This window comes from Rhinatrema bivittatum, chromosome 8 (assembly GCF_901001135.1).
Source record: "Rhinatrema bivittatum chromosome 8, aRhiBiv1.1, whole genome shotgun sequence".
Lineage (NCBI taxonomy): Eukaryota > Metazoa > Chordata > Amphibia > Gymnophiona > Rhinatrematidae > Rhinatrema > Rhinatrema bivittatum.
Genome location: NC_042622.1, coordinates 214,533,247 through 214,557,840, shown reverse-complemented (window position 1 = coordinate 214,557,840; position 24,594 = coordinate 214,533,247).

The window sequence follows — 24,594 nt, the reverse complement described above, 5'->3', positions numbered from 1 at the left end:
GTAGGTATATAATCAGCATTTTAAAATGGCGGATCCTGCTGCCAAAATATCGCTGCAGCCAAGTAGCAGAAAAAGCGGGCAGTTTCGGAAAGTAGTAAGTTATGGCAGCTACTAGTACAAATCTAGTTGTGTTTAACATGGGATGCATTAACTCTGTCTTATCATATTACAGCACTGGCATACTGCGGCCCCTGAAGAAGGTTCCCCAGAAACACGAGCCGTGTCGGGCCAACACGCCAGCACCAAGTCCCTGCTGCAAACCATGCTACGATAAGTGTTTACCCTATTCACTGCCTACAATATTTTGTAACTGACAAGACACTGTCAGTACTTTGATTACTCAGAGAGACCTATGATTATAATTTTGAGACGGTGTATGCAAAATTTATCACCGCACGATTGAACTATTGGCATAGGGACTAAGCCTCACTAGTACCCTGCCATAGTATATATGAGGTCTCATAATCTATTAAATTAATAGGCTACGGCAAATCTTGATGGCATAAGATGATGTTTGTTTTGCATAATTGATAAAAGATTGCATCATAACATTCAACAGTCCTATATTTAGTATTGCTGTGGTACTTTATGCAAGGTACTGATTCATAGAAGGGGGGATTCCCTGATGTCAGCAAGAATGAAATATCTCTCAGGATTGAATCAATGAGCCATTTAGGGTAGATGAAGCTTCAGGAGACAAGGCTTGTTGACAACAGAAGATTCCAATGGGTACATGAGCGAATCTCCACAGTTGGATGGCTGAAATGCAACCGATAGCGAACATCATAGCAGAAGCAACTACAGGTGGAAAACACTTAAAAGGCTGGTAATTTCCTTAGTCATCCAGTAGGGCCATACGGAAAAGGCTCTCTGGTGATGGATTGAAGATAGTCGCATGGGTTCTCATGGATTCAAGGATAGTGAAGTTGAATCGCCATGTGGTTTCAAGGAAGACAGGGTCCCTCCAGGAGGATAATCAGTAAGGCAATGCAGGCATACCAGACAAACTGAAAGATGGTAGTTGCAGTCCTGAGCCTGGCAGAGAGATAGTATAGAAGAGCAGATGACAGGGAATCAGGATCTCCTAAATCCTGATTCTAGCGGCTCGGAATGCTGTCTGAAGGATGCTGGAGGACTAATGGCGGCTAGCTCTGTATGTGGGATAACTCGCAATGATGATGATATGGGCTAGAATTCCACTTGCACAGAGCAAGGGCTGGATTGAGGCTGTAGATTTAAGGCAAATCGGTAAGCTGAGATCAAGGCGGAGAAGAACCACAAGGTGACATCCAGAAGTGGAATCAGTTACTCAAGCAGAGACGATGACTTGGCTGTGGTTGATCCCAAGGCAAGCACCAGGGCAGAGCAAGCAGGGACTGAGTTGGAAGTGACGAGACGAAGACAGATTTAGGGTGCAGGTGCCCCCTGCAGGTTGTACAAACCCAAAGACCCGGAGTTGTTGTGGAGTACACTGATTGGTAATATACTCCCTGAAACTCGAAGATACTTGACATTGAAGGTGAACTTGATGCTTGATGTGGAACCTGGGTCCAGGCGCCTTCTGCAGGTCGCATGGAACCAGGGAGATGAGCCAACATTACAGTGGAAAGAACAGAGATGGTCCCTGGAGCAGTGGAAGATGCCTCCTTCAGGTCAAGGGTTCCAGGACCAGACTGGACTTGGAGATCTGGATGCAGGTGCCTCCTGCAGGTCGTGGGATCCAGACAACTGAAGACCACAACAGTGGCACGCCAGGAAAGATGAATAGATGAGGGACCTAGGAACTGGACGAAGAGCTGAAGATGAGACGGACAGAGTCAGGACATGAAACATCAGGACAACTGGACACGGAACATCTGGACATCAGGACATCAGGAGAACTGGACATCTGGAACATCAGGAACAAGAGACGAGGGAGCTCCAACAAAGGACAAGACCCGGAACATCAAGGTGACGAAATTTAGGAACACAAAGAACATGGAACGAAGATCCATCAAGGCACAGGAAGACCACAGAGGACCTGGAACAGGAAGAAGACCACAGTCGCTGTGAAGACTGGATCCGAAGGCCCTGAAGAACTGAAGCAGGGCCCTTTCATAGGACTGAAGCAGGCAAAGACTGATGATGTCACTGCCGAGGACCATGGGCTTTTCTCGCCACTGGCCCTTTAAATATCGAAGAGAGACGTGCGCCCGTTCCTATGCTGAAGCTGAAAGGCTGAAGACATCAGCGGCGTCCCTGCCACGTGGAAGGCCCAACCGACAGCGGTGGCGGTGCTGCGAAGAAGTGAGCAGGCAGTAGCAGCGGCTCCTTGCCATTCTGAAGAGACTCCCGGCGGTGACACTAGGACCGCAGGGAAGCCAGGAACGCTGTGGCTCGGCCTGCTGCGAGGGACGACGTCGGTGGTGGCCTTGCTGCAGGAGAAGTTAGGGGACTGCCCGCGGGTCCAACCGCGGGCAGGATCCTAACACCTTTCCTCTCTGTATTTGCAAATTCAAGTTGTAATCTCTTGAATGTATATTGGAAAATGCAGAAATTAAAAATTAAAAAAAAAAAAGAATTAGGTAGCGCGTACACTTGCAGGAACAAAAAAAAATGTTGACAATAGCACACCTTTTTTTGTCTGCCCTATACTGGTTTCCAGTTCAATATTGCATGCAATATAAAGTACGTACACTAATCCATAAAATGATCAATAATGATGACAGTGTTTGGTTAAAGGGTCACATTACGCTACTACGTGCCCCAGAGGATACTAAGATCAGCACATATGGGACTGCTTGATACGCACTCTATCCACAGAGGTACGCAAAAGAGCAATTTCAATAGCGGGGCAAAAGCTATGGAACACAATGCCAGAATCCCTAGGAACATTAATTGAGTTCAAACCCTTTAAGAAGACCCTAAAAACATGGCTCTTCACCACTGTTCCCTCTAAGCTGCGCGCCTGTGTGGCTGCACTCAACTTTCTCACTGCCGCGCATCCCACCATGGCACGAAGAAAAGAAGAGGCCCATGTGGACCAGAAGAAAAAGATTGCTGGAGTTGTGTGAGCAAGAAGGAGGAAGAGAGTCGGCCCATATGAAAGAAAGGAGCAGTGTCTGAGGCAAGGCCACTGTGGATCCCATCTCGCATGGTCCAAGAAGAGGAGGCCCATAAGGGAGAGGGAGACTGAGGCCCTGTAGCGAGAGACAGTTGAGAGACTGTGTGAGAGAGACAGCATGTGAGAGTGAGAGCCTATGGGGCAGATTTTAAAAAAGTACACGTGTGCGTACATTTGTTCACGCAACCGGCGCAAACAAAAGTACGCCTGATTTTAAAAGATAAGCGCGTAGCCGCGCATATCTTTTAAAATCCGGGGTCAGCGCGTGGAAGGCTGCGCAAAATTGGCAGCCTGCGTGCGCCGGCGCGCCATGTTCCGGTCCAGGGACTGGTCCAGAGGCCGCGTCCACGCCCCCGGAACGCCCCTGGGCTGGAACCACGCCCGCAGCCCTGCCCCCAGAATGCCCCCGATGACGCGCCAGCTGCGACATGTCCACGACATGCCCCCAACACGCCCCTCCAGGAAAGCCCCGGGACTTACGCGCGTCCCGTGGCTTGCGCGCGCCGCCGAGCCTATGCAACATAGGCTCGGCGCGCGCAGGGGGTGGAAGGGGCAGCTTTTCGGGGGTTACGCGCGCTTTGAAAATCTGCCTCTATGTGTGTGTGTGTGTGTGTGTGTGTGATTGAGACAGTATGTGAGAGAGAGCCGGAGTGTATGTATGAGAGAGAGACAGCATGTGTAATTAAGAGCCGTGTGTGTGAGAGACCACATGTGTATTTGTATGAGACAGCATATGAAAGTGAGAGCCTGTGTATGTGTGTGTAAAAGCATGTGAGAATGAGAACCTGTGAGGGTGTGTGAGTGAGACAGCAAGCGAGAGTCGGTGTGTATGTATGAGAGACACAGCATGTGAAAGTGAGAGCCGTGTGTGTGTATGTGTGTGTGAGAGCATGTGAGAGAGAGCATGCAAGAGCCTGTGTGTGTGTGTGAGAGAGAGCCTGTATATGAGACAGCATGTGAGTGGGATCCTGTGTGTGAGAGCGTGTGTGTATATGTGTGTGTGTGTGTGTGAGATAGAAAGAGACAGCATGTGAGAATGAGAGCCTGAGTGTGTGTTTAGAGAAGAGGGGAAGAAGATAGTTAGAGAGTGAAGAAACGGGAAAAAAAAAGAGACCCTGTAAGAGGAACTAGTAAAAGACCGAGAAAGGGGACGTGGAAAAAAAAAGCCTGGGACCAACTGATCAGACAATAACAGTAAAAATAAATGTTTTTGAAATTTTAGTGATTGGCATATGTTAATTTTGGGAATGTGCATAATATATATGTATTTTGTTATTTCAGTTTTTCCATTTTATTTTTGTCTGCATGTTTCTGTTTTTAATTTGTAATCCTTTATTCTGTATTAGGTAAAGGTCTGACTATGTTCTGCATATGCAACTGAGGTGCAGTATTTCAGCTGTCATATAGTTTTTCTGTAGGGCATTGTAGCAGTATGGCTTGTTCTGTTAACTCCAGAAAGTAGTGTATTAGTGTTCTAGGGCATGGTATAAGGCTGCTGTTGTTTGAATCCTGAGAATGTGCTGGTATGGTATGGCAAGGTTCTAGGTGTCTTTCTTTTTTTTTTTTTTTTTTTGCAGGGGTTTGTGTTACTTTTTAAAGTGTTTGGCAGTGAAGGGTTTGCAGTTACCGAGATGAGCATGTGTGGAAGAGGAGGAGAACTGAGTGACTGTGCATGTACTTGAATCTGGGGAGTGAATGAGAGGCATGAGAATGAGTGTGTGGGTGTTTGTGAGAATGAGCATGTATATGTGAGAAAGAGTATGAGAGTGAATGTGCAAGTGTGTGTATGTAAGAAAGTTTGTGTGCATGCTGCTACCAATGTCTCCTCTAAGGACTGAGTTACTATGTGCATGAAATTTTTAGGCTTTTTGCATCAAAGAAAGCTGTGTTCACAGGGTAATGAAACAAAAAATGTTTGCTCATGAGCAAAATGTTTTGCACAGAGCAACCTAGTCCTTAGAGGGAAGATTGCTCTTCACAACAGCTTTTGGGATCAAAGATTGTAGAGAATAAATGAATGAAATGTCGCTCATGTGTCAAATGTAATGTCAATTACATGTGCATACTATGTATGTTTTTTAGTTTATGAACCACCCTGATCTTTCGTGGAAGGACAGTATAGAAATACTTGTTAATAAATGAATAAATACCCTTGGCAAATTGCAAAATAAAAGCACATATATGCACTTATTTTTTTAAATAAATGAGGGCAAAGACCATGGGTAAAAAGTACCTGCGGACTTCTTCCCAGTGCAGACCAATATGAAAATTGCCTTCATAATAAAGAAAGCTGAGATGGCAAACTTCTCTCTACAAACTAATAAGACAGAGTTGAGTTTCATGATGGATCTTTTTATTTTATTTCCTAGTATACAAAATGAGAAACTGCAAATCAATTTGTCCATATGAATGATGTCTGGAAGAATTCAATGAAACATTGCAAGCACAATACCAAGCTCCAGTGGGTGCTTTCTTTGCATTTTCTGAAGGATAGCCATGTTCATTGAATCTCCTGATCAATGTATGAGGACTGTTGGATGTGTCCTTGTCTAGAACCACATGTTCTGTAGGATCCACTGGAAAAATTTGTCATAAAGACTGAGAATAGAAACTATCAGACCAGAGAAAAACCCCTAAAGGGGCTGAAAGATGACCATGTCAGGCTTTATTATTAGATAAAAAAAAAAAGCCCTAGGAGCCAAAAAAACCCCTCTAATATGAAAACCCCCCAAAATCTTATGAAAAAAAGATGCTAACACTATGAAGCTATTACCGTAGTAAATGAAAAAATGCACTCATAGAATCTCCAGCCATTGTGATTGATTAGTATAAGTGCATTGTTGCACATAAGCAGCTAGGCCAGGGATGGCCTGCAAGGTGGGAGACTCCACCGAGTCCATGGCCTTGGCAACCTGTTGCGCTGGAGGTGGACCCTTGGCCTGGTGTAGGATTGGTATGGCCCTCCTGTCAGACCCGGAGAGCGCCTGCCACCAGGAGGCAGAGCACAGGAGGAGACAGAGGCTAGCTGGAGCTTTGCCAGTAGCAACCCGGAGTTCCCTCAGGTTGAGCCCTTGGTTACCCGGGCTGCCTAGTCTTAGGTGGGCCTTGCAGGATCTCCTAGAGAGAAAGTTCAAGGAAGTGCCCATCACGAACAAGGGTGCGTGGTCGGTGTGCAAACAGGGAAGTCCAAAGGTTGCAAGAGGCCAGAAGAGAGTGTCTGAGTGTATAGCGAGGATCAGAACCAGAGTATCAGTCCAGAATGGTCAGCAAAAGCAGGGTCGGTAACAGAGGTCAATCCGGGCGTAGTCAGGTCACAGGCAAATGTCAAGTTCCAGGCGGTGATCAAGAGTAGTCAGGTCACAGGCAAAGATCAAGTTCCAGGCGGTGATCAAGAGTAGTCGGAGTTCAGGCAGAGGTCAGGTCAGGCAGCAATCAAGAGTAATCAGAGAACAGGCAAAGGTCAGTACCGTGAGATGAGTCTGAAGGGTACTACCAGGAATCGAGAGACGAAGGAACAGGAGACGCTGGAACAGGAGACACAGGAGACGCTGGAACAGGAGACACAGGAAACGCTGGAACAGGAGTCACTGGAACAAGAGACGCTGGAACAAAGGAACTGGAAAAGGAGACAGAGGAGCAAGACACTGGAATGCAGGAAGGCAAACTAGAGACACTGGAGTGTACAACCCGATTGCCAAGGCACCGTTCAGGGGAATGGGCCTTACCTTTTATACTGGAGAGTCATGATGTCATTGATGGGCGCCGGGCCTGGGTTTCCCGTGCTTAGGTCTTTAAAATGGAGGACGTCTGCCATGCGCATGCCTAGTGGCGGGGTCGAGGAACAGGAAGACACGGAGCCCCTGCGGGAGCTTCGCTTTGAGGCCGGCGTCGGAGACGGTGAGCGGGAGAGCCGGGGACGCTGGAAACTTGCTGCAGCGGTAGAGGAAGTGAACCCGGAGCTGGTAGACGGACAGGAGAGGTGAGCGGGACCGGCTGCGGAGTGGACGCAGCCGGGAAGCGCAACTGTACCCCCCCCCCCCTTGTAGGCCTCCCCCTTACCTGCTTGGGCTTGTCAGAATGGGCCCTGTGGAACTCCGCAAGGAGGTTCTTGTCGTAAATGTGTTGGGAGGGCTCCCAGGAGTTCTCCTCTGGCCCGAAGCCCTTCCACGACAGGAGGTACTCCCAATGGCCTCTCCTCCGTTGGACATCTAAAACCTCTTTGACCTGGAGAATGTCCTCGGGAACCGCGGTGAGTTGTGATGGTGCAGGAGATCTGCGAGAGGGCCAGTTCAGGACCAAAGGCTTTAACAAAGAAACGTGAAATGTATTGTGGATTCCCATGGAACTGGGGAGCTGCAGCTGATAAGTTACAGCTCCAATGCGTCTGATAACTGGGAATGGCCCTATGAATCTGGGGGCCAAGTGTTGCAAAGGTAATCATAGCTTAATGTGTTTCGTGCTGAGCCAAACCTTCTGGCCTGGGCGGAATAGAGGAGCAGTGCGATGGTGAGCATCAGTGAAGCATTTAGCTCTCTCAGCGGCCTGGCCCAGCCTTTCTTTGACTTGATTCCAGATGCGGCGAATCTGCGCAGTAGACTGGGCTGCGGGTGAAGGCATGGAGAGTGGTACAGGCAGAGGCAGGCGTGGTTGGCGTCCAAAGACCACAGAGAAGGGAGTAGATCTCGGTGGCTGAAGCGACCTGGGTATAGTGGGACAACTCGGCCCAGGAGAAGAGTTCAGCCCAGTCGTCCTGTTGATCGTTGACAGTTTGTCCTCTCGGCTTGGCCATTCACCTGAGGGTGGTAAGCCGAAGTCAGATTCAAAGAGATATCAAATTTTTTGCACAGAGACTTCCAATATTTGGCAGCGAATTGTGGCCCACGGTTGGAAACAATCTCTTTGGGGAGACCATGTAGACGGAATATGTTCTTCAAGAAGAGTTTTGCCATTTCATGAGCTGAAGGGAAACTCGGTAGTGGTACGAAGTGGGCCATTTTGGAAAAGTGGTCGATGATGACCCAGATGACCGTGTTGCCCTTTGATGGGGGCAGATCGACGATGAAATTGGTGGAGATGCTGGACCAAGGCTCAGTGGGAGCCGGAAGGGGTTGAAGAAGGCCCCAAGGGCAACCAGTAGGAAGTTTGTGTTGTGCGCAGATGGGGCATGAATCCACATAACTGCGAGAGTCCTTGACCATGGTAGGCCACCAGTAGTATCTTCTTAGCATCTCAAGGATCCGAGCCCAGTCGGGATGGCCGGCCAACTTCGAGTCATGAGCCCAGCGAAGGACGCATTCTCAGAGACGGCGTGGAACCACAGTCTTCCCAGCTGGCACAATATTGGTGACTGCAAGGGTTATACAGGCTGGGTCGATGATGTGCCGGGGAGTGGCTGGTGTATCCTCTGGTTCGAGAGAGTGGGACAGAGCATCTGCTCAAGTGTTCTTTTCTGCAGGACGATAACAAAGTTCAAAATTAAAATGTTTAAAAAACAATGCCCAGTGGGCCTGTCTGGGGTTCAATAACTGGGCTTCCTTCAAGTGTTCGAGATTCTTGTGATCTGTGAAGATCGTGAATTTATGCTGTGCTCCTTCTAACCAGGGCCGCCACACTTGAAGAACTAATTTCACTGCTAGGAGCTCACGGTCTCCGATCTATTATTTTGCTCTACAGGGGAAAATTTGTGAGAATAGAAGGAGCAGGGTACTAAGACTCCCTTGGAGGAATACTGGCTTAGAACCTCCCCTGTCCCAATGGCGGAGGTGTCAACTTTGACGAAGGAGCGGTTAGGATCTGGGTGACGTAGACAAGGTCCAGTGCAGAAGGCCTCTTTCAAGGCATGGAAGGCGGATTGAGCTTTGGGACTCCAAACTTGGTGGTTGCTACCGTTCCTAGTCATGGCAGTGAGTAGAGTAACTAGTGAGGAGTAGTTGGCAATGAAGTTCCTGTAATAGTTGGTGAATCCAAGGAACCTTTTCAGGGCACGGAGACTTACTGGTTGGGGACAATCTCGGATTCCTTGGAGTTTTTCAGGATCCATGGTAAAACCATGATTGGAGATAATGTAGCCCAGAAACGAAAGACGAGTCTGTTCGAAGATGCACTTTTCTAGTTTCGCATAGAGATGGTTCAGTTCAGTTACTCACTTTGGAAAGGTGTTGAGGTAGTGTGATTTGGTTTGATTAGGTACCAACATTTGTTAATCAAGAGAGCAGTGAGTCACTCTGGCTGACTAACTGAAGTGTTAAGGTTGTGTGTTTGATTTGATTAGGTACCATTATTTGTTAATCAGAACAGCAGTGAGTCACTCAGGACAACTATCTGAAGTGTAAATCTCCAAAGGGATTGTTTTGCACTAATTTACCTTAGAAGCACATTATATATTGCAAGGGAAGAGCTCAGTAATCCACAATCCAGTGGGAGCACTGAGAGGAGAGGATCACCTTGCTGGTGGCTGAAAGGAATCAATATGTTTTTGCTTGGGACATTGTCTTTTTTAAAAGTATTGGGGCAAAATTATCTATTTGGGAATATTATTTAGTGTGTTTGTGCTTTTAACAGTCAGTAAGGCAGCAAATAAACAGAAGTTAGACTGTATGTTTAAATAGTAGGTCAGTAAGGAAGCTAGTAAGCAGCAGTTAGTGTGTTTATTTTTAAAAGTCTGTAAGGCTACTAGTAAGCAGAGTGTTTGTATATTAAAAACAAAAACAAACAAAAAAAAAGTAGCCAGAAGCTAGAAATAAGTTAGGAGCAGTGTATACCTAAGTAAAAAGGTTGAAAAGTTCAGTTCAGTTACTCACCTTGGAAAGGTGTTGAGGTAGTGTGATTTGGTTTGATTAGGTACCAACATTTGTTAATCAAGAGAGCAGTGAGTCACTCTGGCTGACTAACAAGCTTGGTTGAGAGAACATTGCACAAATCTCATCTTTGGGTGAGTTTCCTCACTACGAGGGTCATCAAATCTTCACAAGAGAGCACTGTTCTGTTCGTACGTCTCACTTTGAATGTCAAAGTGGCCCCTAACCCCTACACTAATACGTAAACCTCACCTTGAGTTACTAGGTGGGCCTCCCATAGAGATATAAATAACTATCTAGTGTTAGGACACTATCACAAATGCGATAAAGCCTTAACGCAACCTATCACACAGCTTAACGCTACTGAAAAAGGTGTAGCTAAAATCAGTGTTAAAGCCATGCAATTGGACTTCGCAAAACAGTAAACCCAGCCCACCCCTAACTCCTCCTCTTTTTCGGATTTGCATCACACAATACGTTATGGTGCTATCGCATGCATTAAAGGCGTTTTCGCATGTGTTAAGGGCTTATCGCATGCGTTAACGGCACTTTTCGCATGCGATAAGCCCTTAACGCATGCGAAAACGCCTTATAGCATTTTGATAAATGACTCCCTTAGTATATTGTGTTGTACTCACTTCTCCCCTGGGATTCCTATAAAGCAAACCTCTGCTTTTTGTATGCATATTATATACTCACCTGCTACAGGTACACTTATAATGGTACCTGGATTAGACAGCCTGTTTGTATTCTTATTATTGCTGCAATATAAATAAAAGGACCTGAAGGTTCATAAAGACTTTAAACTCCCTAATAAATTAATTTCTCTATAAAGCAGAGAAGGCTTACTCCTGCATATATAACAGATTGGCAGGAATAAACAACTCCCTATCAAGAACTGATGATATACTAGGTTCACAAGAGATCTTCCCTTGTTGTAGTTGTTTCTGATCATGCTGCCATTTGGATCGATCTTAATTTGGTAGAAAGGGAAGGAGGGAGGTGAATCTTTGGAAATTCCTGACTTATCTCAGGAAAGATAAGAAGTTTCAGACATTCCTACAAAATAAATGGAAAGAATTTGCCTCACTTAATGCCCAACATGTCACTACTCCAGGGCTCTTCTGGGAAACAAGCAAAGCAGTGATTAGGGGAGAGATAATCTCTTTTTTGAAAGGGAGAAACTTCTGTATGAATAACGTAATACTTCAATTAGAAACAAAACTGAAGATAGCCAAAGAAAAAATATCAGGACATCTTAGAGAAGCTTAAATGCATTTCTGCATCAAAGAGTGCAACAAATGCTACAACACTCTGACCGTACTTTTTTCAGATATGGTAACAAGGCAGGAAAGCTCCTAGCTAATGCTGTGAAAGTATGGAAAGGGAAAACATATATAGAGAAACTTAGGACTAAACAGGGAGCATGGGCCACAAAAAGATCTGAGATATGTGATACCCTTAGACAGTTTTGAGTCTTTGTATTCAGAAGATAGGTTGGGAGGGAAGATTGAGGAGAATTTTGTTTTTCAAAATCTCAATATACCCAACATTATGAAGCAACAACTAGAATATGTCAATAGATATATATAGGCATTTGAGATCCTGAATGTGATAGGCATGAGTAAATCAGACAAGACACCAGGCCCAGACGGGTTTCCCTATGATTATTAAAATATTTTAAAGGAATCTATAGTGAGACCACTGAGTAAGTTTTATCTAGAAGCTCTAGCAAAGGGAGTGTACCCTAAGGATTTCAATAAAGCTTACATTACCATCTTAGATAAACCAGGGAAGGATCCTACGTTACTAGCATCATATAGATCTATCTCACTTTTGAAATGTAATTTGAAGATCTTCGCTAAAATCCTGTCAGACAGACTGAGTTTAGTGTTCCCCTCCATTATTTCATCTAACCAGGTTGGATTTGTAAAGGGAAGGATAGCTGGCACCCACATTGTCAATCTGATTATAGCCATGGCCTATTGTAAAAAGCAAGGGATTTCAGCTATGGCTGTTGGTTTGGCTCTGAAAAGGCCTTTGATCGGGTCTCATGGCTATGTATGTTTTCAGCCCTTAACACGTTTGGATTTCATGGAGATATTATCAAGAGTATTTCACTTTTATACAATAAGCATATACTGGTCAATAGAGGCAGATCTTCAACATTTCACATTCGCAGAGGAGTGAGGCAGGAATGCTCATTCCCCCCCCCCCCCCTTTTATACATAATCTCCATTGATCCTCTACTAAGAAAAATTGAGGAAGATAGGCTGATAACAGGTTTGGAAGTCAAGGATACACTGTTTAAAATTATGGCCTTTGCCAATGATGTCTTGGGTTTTTTTTTACCAATCCAGTGAACTCCTTGGCTAAAGTTCTTGAACACTAGAAACATTTTTGGAAATTTGCAGGATTAAAGATCAACCAAGACAAATTGGAGGCCTTAGAGGTGAATAGAAATTTAAAACATCAATGGGAGAAAAATGTTCTCTTATGTTGGGTAGAAGCAGCAATGAAATATCTAGGTATCAAAATCCCAGTTGATATTTCCTCTATTTACAAAGTAAATGTGTCTCCACTAATACAGAGAATGACAGGGGACCTAAAGTGATGGACCAGTTTTCAATGATCTTTTTATTAAAAATTATGGAGATATCCAAATGGTTATACTTAATGCAGATGTTACCCATTTGGTTGACTCCAGAGGATCTAAGAAAGATAAACAGGCACGTTAAAATGTTTCTGTGGAATGGGGAAAAAGCAAATTTTCCTCCACAAATTTTATTGAAGCCAATTCTGCAAGGAGGTTTGAATTGTTCTAACTTGCTGCATTATAATCTTGCATGCATTTTGAAGCATATTGTGGATTGGCTTAAGGGATCTTCCTATTTTTCCCCTCTAGATCATTTACAGATATAGTTTGGGAGTCAATTGCTTTCCTCATTGTTACATCTAGAGACGTAGAGGGTCCCAAATGATCTGGGATCTTATCTGCTAGTCTCTTCGTGTAGATAGGCATGGTTCTGTTTATGTTAACTCTTAGGTCAGAAAGAGAGACTCTAAGCCTATCTATATGTGGAAACCTCCAATTCTCCTCAGGAACGGAGAACATGGTGTTCAGGGAATGGCAGAGGAGAATTCTCATATATATCTGACAAATCTTTATTGAAAATTCAAATATCTTACATAGTTTTCAGAAATTTCAAACTCAATATCAGTTGCAGCGCAAAGACTTCTTTGCTTATTTATAACTGAGACACTATATCATGAGTCTGCTCACCAAAAATCCAAATTTAGGGATTAGGAGTAAACTGGAAGCGATATTGTTAGGAGGTGGGCCTGGGAAATCATCTTGTGCTAAATTCTCAAGGGCCCTTATTATTCTGGACATCAAAGTGGGGTTCCCAGAAGTATTGTTATGCTGGTCTAGATGGACAGAAATTAGGTTGACGCATAAAGAGTTACAATACTGTTTTAAGCATATTCCAGACTAAAAACATAGTGTTATGAGAAACTTAATATAAATTCATATGGAAATAGCCTTTAAAGCAAAGATCTGTCCATCTGCCAGCTGTTCTAAATGGGGAGCAGAGATTAGTGTTCACTGATGTTGGAAATGTCCCACGGTCTCTAAATTTTGGAAGGAAGTAGAAAGATGCTGCTCCTCACTTCTGGGAGTATCTCTTTTGGGAAACCCAAGGATCTGGCTCCTCAGCATTTATGAGGATGAATTTCCGGAAACCAGCAAACAACAGAAATTATTTTTAGATAAGGTGGGTCAAATAGCAAAGAAAACAATTTTAGCTGCCTGGATAGGAAAAGAAATCCCAAGTCTGACACATTTGGAGAAAAGAATGGTAAACTTATTAACCTTTAACAGTGAAATCTCTTTCTCTCCTCAAACAGGAGGCTATGATGGAGATATGGCAGCCTTTATTGATAATCTGTCATATATGATAAAGAATGTAATATTGAATTTGTAGTTGGACCTTGTTCTCTTCTTCGTTTCTTGAACCCTATTGGTCCTTCCCTCATATGCCCCTAGGGAAATTGAAATTAAAATAGAAGGTTGAATTGAAATTGAATTTTTTTCTACTGTGAGATTGGGGGATTAAAAGGGAGGGGGAGGGGGAAGGGGAGAAAGGATACAGAGCATGAGGGTCTACTGCAAAGTATGGCTCACTATTCATTGTTACCTTGAAAGTTACACATTTATTAACTGAATAACCAATATTTTTTGGACTGTGTAAATATCTGCTGTACTCCTTGTTATAAATCTCAATAAACAAAAAAAAAGAGTAGCTCAAGTAGGTATAATGTCCAGTGATCTCTGCAAAAAAGATAAATCAAAGCTTTTAATAGGTTCAAAAACATCAGATGAAACATTCCTATCATTTGAAGATCTTTTAATGTCCAGAACATAATACCAATTAGAAAAGAAAACTCTTTTTTCTGAGGAAAACTGCAATACTTCAGTTAGATATTTTTTTAGTAATTCAATATCTGACAGAAATCTGGTTTTGGGAAAACTGAGAAATCTAAGGTTCTTAACTCTGATCCTATTCTCTAATGGTTCTAATTTAGAATGCAAAAACAAAGTATCCTTAATTCAGGTTCTAATTGCAAAGATGAAGGAGCCTCACAAGATTCAACCTTAGACTCAATTGCCCAAATTTTCAAACTTCGTGTGCATAAAAATTGGTAGATACGGGCGTGGCTAGGCCGAATGTGGAAGTGCTGGGGTTCACAAAAGGGGTGGGGTCTGCATGGGTTGGGGGTCAGCCGGGACAGCGCCATTTTGCACTGTCCCAGTGACTCACGTGCCAGGAGCTGGCTGGCACACGCAACTTACTTCTACTCAAAAGATGAAGTAAGTTATAAAACAAAAAAAAGGGATAGCTAGGGTAGATTTAGGGGTCGGGGTGAAGAAAGGAAAAGGAAGGAAGGTTAACTAGGGGGGTAGGGAAGTTCCCTCCCAGTATACTCCTTAATTGGAGCAGACTGGGAGAGAACTGGGAAAAAGGGGGGTGGGCTCAGATGGCAGGGGCCTTTGTGCAATTTATGAGGGGGGGGGTGGATTGTGCCGGGAGGTCCGCTCTAAACAATTTTTTTTTAAAGCATATCAGATCAAAGGCCACATGAACAGAGTTTTCACAGAGCAGACACCAAAGAGTTTGTTGGACCAGTAAGGATGTGTCTTCCTGGTGCCATTTATATGCGGCTCTCAGTCTGGAGCACACCAAGTGTTGGCCCAACGGAGAGCCTGCAGAGGCATGGCCCGTTCTCTGGAGAATAAAGGATAGTCTATGGCTACATGTACAGCCAGCAGCCTCTGCAGCTCTTCAGCAGGTTTTCCAGTCTGCAGCTATCAAGTCCATGGATTCAAAGGCTGTCACCCCCTGACACAATGTTTTGTTCCTCCGAATTCTCCTTCGAGCAGAACATTATTAATTAAAACTGTTTTTCACATATTCGCTCCACTTATGGATAGTTTATGAGTAAATACAATCAGATAGCCACATGAGCTTTACGTAAATGAAAAGCCCATACTGTCCTGAAAAAAAAAGCTAAAGGAGTGTTATTTTCCAAAGGCACCTCCGTGGGTAAACCGATACGCACATCACCTGCTAACTGACGTGTGCAATTGAAAATCGGATTTGTCTGCTATCTGCAGCTTTTGGGTGGGAGGTCTGGGTGAACTTGGGGATTCAGGGTGAAGTGCTTGAGGTGTCTCGGTGAACTGGAGAAGGACTGGGTGAACTGGCAGCGATATCAACAAACTGATGATTTCGAGTAGGCGCACAAGTAAGTATTTTCATAATGGTATGCACACCTACTTTATAAAATACCTGCCTCCATGTATAAATCAGGGTTATTAGGTGTACGTTATATATTTTTACGCTGCTAAAATATACATGTATATGTTTATAAAATATGATTTTTTTTCATTGGAAATATTCGCAGATACTGAAACATACATGCATACTTTCGGAGCAGAACTATGTGGAATTTTAATAAAATGTGCAGCTCCTGCCGCACAGTTTGTAAAATACTACCATTAATCTCCATGTGTCCAGTTACGTGCATAAACACTATACCACGAAAGTTACCCCCTACTTGGTTTGCCTAGGGACAGATGAAGGGAGATTATGTTATGGTTCTTCCAACCTTTTATCGGAAAAAAATTGTACAAAACTATTTTGAGGAGGTGGCAGACGCCTTGGTAGTGAAAGAGTTAATCATGTAAGCACTTCATACAAGAGGCAGACCTCTCCAGCAAATGTCCAAGCACCGGTGGAGAGGGTGACGCACAAGTGGGGTAACGGTAGCAGAAGAGCTGTGACAGATGCACAGAGCATTAATATCATCCTAGGAACGTAGGGCTGCACAGAGAGAACCCTTGTCCTGGGGTGGACAATTTGCCAAGCCATTTACTTGAGTAAACAGTGATTTCCATGCATAATTTCGCTGTCTGAATATTGCCCTCACTTAATGTAATTAAGAGTACGTGTTTTGTTCTACAACGCGCCCACTTTCAGGCGTGCTGAGAGGAGGTATTCTCAGCAGCATGGGTTTATTTATTTATTTATTTGAACATTTTTATATACCGACGGTCGTTGGGAACATCCCACCGGTTTACATAGAAATATAAATTAGCAACAGGCTTTACAATAAACAATAATTTGAGAAATTGAGTTTCAAGCAATCTGGGTACGAATGAGAGGAATGGGGGGTGGGGGGGGGGGGGGGTAGAAGAGGTTCAACCAACAACAAGATAGCCTGCAACATAATTTACAAACAATTGAAGTCAAATAACCTGAAAGAAACTTATATTCAGAGAATAGAACTGGCAGCATTGACAAAAAAGATATATACAAATCTGGAGCAAGGAGGAGTGCACAGTATGGGGGAAGGGAGTGATTAGAATCTATATACTAAGTAGCGGACGTGTTTGATGCCCTGGGAGTGGGAGAAATTGCAATCAGCAGGAGTAGGCCTGTTTAAATAGCCAGGTCTTGAGATTCTGCTTAAATTTCTTTGGACATATTTCTTGGCGAAGACTGGTGGGCATGGAATTCCAAAGCAGAGGACCAGCAGTGGAGAGGGCGCGGTTTTTGGTGGTCATAAGTTTTGGGTGTTTGGGTGAGGGTGTGTGTAGAGTTTGCCAAGTACTGTTTTCTGGTGGGTCTGGACGAGGTGTGAAGAATGAGGTGCTCCTTGAACCAGAACATATTTTCGTTGTGCAGGGATTTGTGAATGATAGAGAGGGCTTTATATGTTATCTGGTATGTGACAGGTAGCCAATGCAGATCTTTGAAGACGGGGTAATATGATCATTTCTGTGGGCATTGGTGAGGATGCGGGCTGTCGCATTGTGTAGTATCTGCAGAGGTTGTATTGTGTTTTTGGGAAGGCCAATAAGGATAGTTTTACAGTATTCTATCCTGGACAAAATAGTAGATTGGAGTATTGTACGAAAGTCATTAAAATGTAGAAGGGGTTTCAGTTTTTTTTAGCATGTGAAGCTTGAAGAATCCATCTTTTAAGGTGGAGTTGATGAATTTTTTTAGGTTGAGTTGATTGTCCAGGGTGACCCTGAGGCTATGGACATATTGTGAAAAGGTGATTGAGGAGTGATGTGATTTGTACAGGGGTAGATTTAGGTTGGCATTGTGGGGAGAGATGATTAGTAGCTCAGTTTTGGCAGTGTTGAGCGCCAGTGAGATATCTGAGAGTAGGGAGCTGATCGTGGCCAGGGCATTTTGAAACTTACTTGTGTTATTTTCTATGGAAAAGAAATACATGCAACAAAAAGGTGCAAATCTCCGCCTGTACATTTGCTTTGAAAATTGGTACAAAGTCTGCAATTAAAATGTACCTGGAGATTTTGTGCCAATGCATACAGCTTGAAAATTATCCCCAATTTTCATACACATATATAGAACAGCCTCGATTTTTTATTTATTCTGAGTAAGACGATTTCTCCAATGCAGATTTTGCAGTGGCTGCATATCCTTCTGTTAAAAAAGCAAACATCTTCCTGCAGGTGTATGACTGTCATTGACGTGTAAAAGAGAGGTGGCCACCAGTGCTTCTGTCAGGTTCTGAGATGGCCCGCTTCTCATTGACGTGTGAAAGAGAGGTGGCCGCCTGTGCTTCTGTCAGGTTCTGAGAAGCCCTGCCTGTCATTGACGCGTGAAAGAGAGGTGGCCGCCTGTGTTTCTGTCAGGTTCTGAGAAGCCCCGCCTCTCATTGACGCGTGAAAGAGAGGTGGCCGCCTGTGCTTCTGTCAGGTTCTGAGAAGCCCTGCCTCTCATTGACGCGTCAAAGAGAGGTGGCCGCCTGTGTTTCTGTCAGGTTCTGAGAAGCCCCGCCTCTCATTGACGCGTGAAAGAGAGGTGGCCGCCTGTGCTTCATAAGAACATAAGAAAATGCCATACTGGGTCAGACCAAGGGTCCATCAAGCCCAGCATCCAGTTTCCAACAGTGGCCAATCCAGGCCACAAGAACCTGGCAAGTACCCAAACACTAAGTCTATTCCATGTAACCATTGCTAATGGCAGTGGCTATTCTCTAAGTGAACTTAATAGCAGGTAATGGACTTCTCCTCCAAGAACTTATCCAATCCTTTTTTAAACACAGCTATACTAACTGCACTAACCACATCCTCTGGCAACAAATTCCAGAGTTTAATTGTACATTGAGTAAAAAAGAACTTTCTCCGATTAGTTTTAAATGTGCCCCATGCTAACTTCATGGAGTGCCCCCTAGTCTTTCTACTATCCGAAAGAGTAAATAACCGATTCACATCTACCCGTTCTAGACATCTCATGATTTTAAACACCTCTATCATATCCCCCCTCAGCCGTCTCTTCTCCAAGCTGAAAAGTCCTAACCTCTTTAGTCTTTCCTCATAGGGGAGCTCTTTCATTCCCCTTATCATTTTGGTAGCCCTTCTCTGTACCTTCTCCATCGCAATTATATCTTTTTGGAGATGCGGCGACCAGAATTGTACACAGTACAATTCTGTCAGGTTCTGTCAGGTTCTGTCAGGTTCTGAGAAGCCCCGCCTCCTCTTTCCACCTTCTTTCCCAACCTTTCTTGGTTTTGCTTTTTCCGTTCTGCTGAGTCCTTGATGAGGCGGAGACATTGATTTCTTTCAGAAATAAAGAGGACAATTTTCAAAAGCCTTTTCTTGTGGGTACATGCATGGCTATTTTCCTGTGCAAAACAGAAAAACTGCTCACCCTTCTTGCAGATACAAGTATGTGGATTGTGAAAAAACATGAGCATTTTTACCTGTATAACCCCTGCTAGGGTACCCAAAATAAAACCAAGTGCGGAGGGGTTTTCTTTCCTTGGCACTGGATTCAAAACTGGTCGCGTAGCTGGTGAAATTATTGGACTTAGAGGGAATGAGGGAGCGAGAGTCTCCTATTGAACAGGGAAACAGTGGAAAAAAGCAAACTACATTTTCTCTTTGTGACTCTGAAATGTCTTCCCTCCATACTTCTTCTAACCTGCCTTGTCAAGCTCGGGATCTCAAACCCACACCCCTGGATCCAGTGATTCATGTGCACACCTATGTGCAAACAATTTATTTACATCTGGGGAAATCAGCAGTAAAACCTAAACAACGAGTCAAAGGATTCTACAGCAGAGATAACAGCAGCACCAATAGCCAGAGGAACAAAATTAACTCTGTTCCTTAGCAGCAAGACAAAGTATCTTTAAATCCTGATAACACTAGGCATCCAATCTGTCATCGGAAATAACCCATGGATTACTCACTGATAATCACTACATCCATCAGGCAAGGATTATTCCAGACAAGCAAAACTTATTTCTGAGATCTGTACCCATTTCCTCTCCTAGGACTCTTTTAGGGGACAAGGTACAAGCGCCTGGGAGTCGGATCTGGGCACTCCAACATCCATTGGTTATAACACTAAGGGCACTTCTGTTCTGGACAAGCCAGAAGGTCCTGTGGAGAATTTAGCTGAACCCTGGAACAGGCCCTGTTCCCCTCAGTTCCAAAGGCAGACTCTCCCACGTTTTCAGACAACTCCTCCCTTTTTGAAGAGCAGTGTCACCCACCCCCTCCAGAGGTATTCTGTTACAGCATACTCCCTTAGAGGCATAGCGACACAACTACAGCCCTGTACTGCAGAACCAGCCACAAATACGATTTATGGTAGAGGATTCACACACGTTTTACCGGGTGGGGGCAGAGTTAGGTCAGGGAATGTTACAACCTGCATAGTTTTGCATTTTGAAAAACTACATGTATTGTTTGGAAGAGAGAAAGAATCCCCCCTCCCCTTCTCCTTCCTTCACTCAATCATACCCACCGGGTGCTGACAGAATCAAGAGCTACAGCAAAACGTGGCAGGTCTCACAGATTTCCACCTCTGAAGAATTTATTTTTTTTTCCTGTGGTCTCCTTGGATTCTCATGCACAGGAATTGGGCAGCGTCACGCAAAATCCTGATTGACTGGCGGAAGATGACTTCGCCGGTAGAATGTTCTGTCCTTCTGCTTGTCTGCAAACCACACACACACAGACAGACAAAATAATACAGTTAAAGGCCAGGGACACAGCCCATTCTGCTTAATTCCTTCATTATGATGAAAGATTAAAGATCAAAGTTTAATTCATCTTTAATCAACCTCAAAGTCAAGTTGTGCCCAGCTAAATGCTAATGCCATTAAACAACTGGTCCAAAACACAAACACACTAGCTTGAGCCCTGCAGCATAATTAGAAAACAATCTGCAATAGGTTTGTTAATCTATAGTCTCATGCTCTGAAGATGGAAGATATTGCCAATAGGTTTTATCTTCCAATAGCTCATCCTCCCTGTCTTTCTCCTTCTTCCTTAATTTTCTACCTGCTTTCCTCCTTTGCTTTGTCCTCTACATTTTCTCTCCATCTTCTCTTCCTATTTCACCCTCCATCTTTTTCCCTACCTCCCTGTCTGTCTTACTTTTTATCTTATCTCCACACCTCTATTGCCTCTCCTCTCTTTTTTTTTTGCTTCTCTTCCTCTTTTCCCCTTACCTCCCTATCTTTTTATTCCTATAATATGGCTCCCTCATCTTGCTCTTCTCCTCTCGGTTTTAGGCTCTCCCTTCTATTGTTTTCTAATCTTTATTCTCCTTTTCCTGTTTTTAGACCCCCCTGTCACCTTGTCAAAATGTCTTGGGCTCTCCCTTCATGATCCAGCCTTCATCTATCTTTTCTGCCTTCAGCATCTTTCCATCTTTTCTTTCTCTCTGTCTCTTTGTGTTCAGCTCAAGTTTGCAAATGGAGCATATCCAGAGCCTAAGTCTTGGCAAAGCTATTACAAAACAATAAAATTAACAATGTGTAAAAATGTGATTTCATAGTACAGTGGAATTCTGATTTAATGATCACCACTTATAATAATCAATTGCTTGCACTGATCATTGTCTCCTTGGCTCTCTCTTCCAGTTTTTTCCTCTTGCTGTCCTCTAGCCTTTATCTTTTCAGCTGCCTTCTTCTTCTAGTCCGTCGGTCTCATTCAGTGACATAGCCAGCAGGCCGGGATTTGCCAATAGGCACATCACGCCTGGGTCTAGGGTGGCAGAAATCTGGGAGCGGCAGCCCAGCTGAAGGTTTGCTGCCTTCTAGCTGAGCAGAGTCTCGCTCTGCTTCCTGCTCCAGCCCCTCCCCTCCCAGGGAGCAGGAGGGGAGGAAGGGAGGCCGGCAAAGACCCTAGCAAAGGTTACCTAATCCAGCTCCTTCCTGCCTGCCTTTCAGGAACAGGAGGTAAGGGCGTGAGCCTGGATCAGACAGAGCAAAGGGGGATCACTTTGAGGTAGTAGGGAGAGGCTGAAAGTGCTCATTGAAGGTGAAGTAAGGACCCGGGGGGATGAGAGGAGAACAGCTGTGTCTGTGGGTGAAAGAGAAGGGAACAGGGGGCAGTGCTGCATGTGAGAGAAAGGAGGGGATTGGTGCTGCGTTTGTATGCCAGAATGGATGGGAGATGGGGATGAAAGGAGGATGAGGACTGGAGCACAGAAGGAACGCCCCCCTGCCCTACCTCACCCCGCCCCCCTCCCTGCAATTTCAAATGCTGTCTACCGAATCCTGGAACTTCCTGCCTTTCCTTCCTCTCCAGATCCTGGAACCCTGCTTCCAAACCTCCAGTCCTGTATCCTCCTTCCTCTGATTCCCCTCTCCTTCCTCAATCCCAGAACTCCCCCCCCCCCTCCCTCCTCCTTCCCCAATGTAGATCCACCCCCTCTTATCTTCCTCCTCCTCCTCTTTAATCTTCCACACCTCCCATCCTTTCACCTTCTTCTCACCCCGTTCTGGCTCCTCCTCCTTTCGTCTCCTCATTCCTGGTCCTCTCATCTTCTCCTTCTCTTCTAATTATCTTCGAGGTTGGAAAACTACTTATTTTTTACAATACCTTACAAAAAATGGAAAGGTTTTGCTAATGTGCGTCAGAGCCTTCTCATTCTTGCCATAGAATCTGCCCTTAAACTGCTGCAGGAACCTGGGGCTGTGCTTTCGGCCCTCTGCTCCCTGTCGTCTGACCTTAGCAGGGGGCTGGGGGGGAAGGGTGACGGTGAGGGTGACAGTGCAAACAATGCCTAGGGGTGACAGAAACTTAATGTGTCACTGGTTAACCAGAACTGATATGTTGACGGGTCCTGGGTTTAACATGGGTGGACACCAGGCAAACAGGTCTAAGCCCTGTGAGCATCTTATCAATAAATTATTCCTTACGGTGCACCAGAAAATGGATTTCCAAGTAGCCTGCAATAGATGTCAATAGATGGCATGCCAAAACAGCCCTAATTCACATAGCGCCACTCCTACCTATGAAGAGGCAGCACTGCAGATAGTGCAAGGTGTTCTGCAACACCAATACACCTCCAATTGGGAGGTGCAGATCGGAAAAGAGAAGAAACTGGACTGCTGTAGATCCCTACGCAGAAACTACATGCTAGTAAAATATCTCACGCCAGCTGCACAAGCAAAGCACAAACAGATCCTCACCTTCCCTGGCAGTCTGGTTTCCTTTCCCCACCATCTCCCTATGTCTGAATCTTGCTGGGCTAAGGTCAGTGTCCCACTCTTCAGCTCTGAGCACTCATGAGCCACGGCCCCTGCATGCAGTCAATGCCGACACTGACACCGACACTGCACGCGCTATCTCTCCTGCTGGTGTGGCACCAGTGCCGATCCATTCCCATCTCTTCTTCTTTGAATTGGGCCGGTGCAGTACCAGCCCTAATATTCCTGCCTCCTCTTCAGCCCTGGGCAGCCACAGTGCTGTTGCTGCCTCCATGCTATTGGGCCCTTGCATGACCGCAGTGCTGGCCCGGCCAGGTTGCTTTCTTGCCATTTTGCCTCGTGCCACATGTCTGGCAAAAGGGAAGAACTGGGTGAGCCTGAGTGTGAAGTGGGCAGGCCATGCCCCGCCCAGATCCGCACCCACAGCTATGCCTTTGCTCTCACTTTTATTCTCCACCTTCAAGTCCTCTTCGCGGGCACCTACATCTTTAGGGGGGGGGGGGTCAATTTTCAGAGTCACTATCATTAAGTGGACAATATAAGCAGCTAATTTTAAGAGGAAATATTCAAACTGCCCACCTAGTTGCAAACTACATGGGTGCTTTTAACTCATGCACTTTACCTGAATTATCAAACAGAAACCACCTTAGTTATTTCTCTTTGAAAATGAGCAAATGCAAAGTGTGCATGTTAAAAGCGTTTACAAACTTTGCACCGGCTATTTGTATGGTAGAGGAGGGTGGTGATGGGAGGTGGGGCAGGAGACAGGCAACGTTGTGCACATATATTTGAAAATGTAATGTAACATGTGCTGTTTTCTTCCCCCAGCTTAAACATGCCCACAGGTAGGCAGGCCTTCTTTTTCTCACAGCTAAAGGCAGGCACATTATGGAAGCTTTTAGCCACAATTGAGGAGGGGAAATGTTCAGTCAGCCCATTTTACCCTTTTCCAGTAGGTGGTCATGTTCCTCGGTTGTGGTCCTACAGACCAGTGGTTCTCAACCTTTTTTTGGCTGGGACACACCTGACAGATGGTTCTCACATGTGTGACACTGAACATGTGACTGTCACGGGGCAAAATGTAAACATGCACTCTACATCCACAGGAATCCCCTCAACCCCCAGCAATGGGTGCAGAGCAGAACTAGGAGGACATTACCCTGTACAACTCGCCATACAAAAAAAGATATTCTGGTTCTGATGACATCTCAGTAAAAGCAAAACGGACTCTCTTTATTGGCAGGCACAATACCCCTCCTTATGAAAAGACAGTAATTTACTACTAATGCATGTCCTATTGAGAAAACACAACAAATAAGATTGATACAAATGCCTACATGCTGGTAAAATACTTCACCTCTGTCACACACACAGAACTGACCTTCACCAAGTATAGAAAGACCACAAATTATAAATATGGAGACAGAAACTGGAATGGAAACCAAAACAGTCACTCTGCATGCAGTGCAAACCTGGAGAAATGGAAAGAGAAATATAGCACCTACCATAGTCCCAGGATCTGCAATAATGCACACAAACTAACCCGCACAAAGATACACCTGTATTATGGAACACACTCAACCAGTAACAACCCTATCTAAGAAACACAACTATTAAACCAGGCCCTAAACACTAATACAA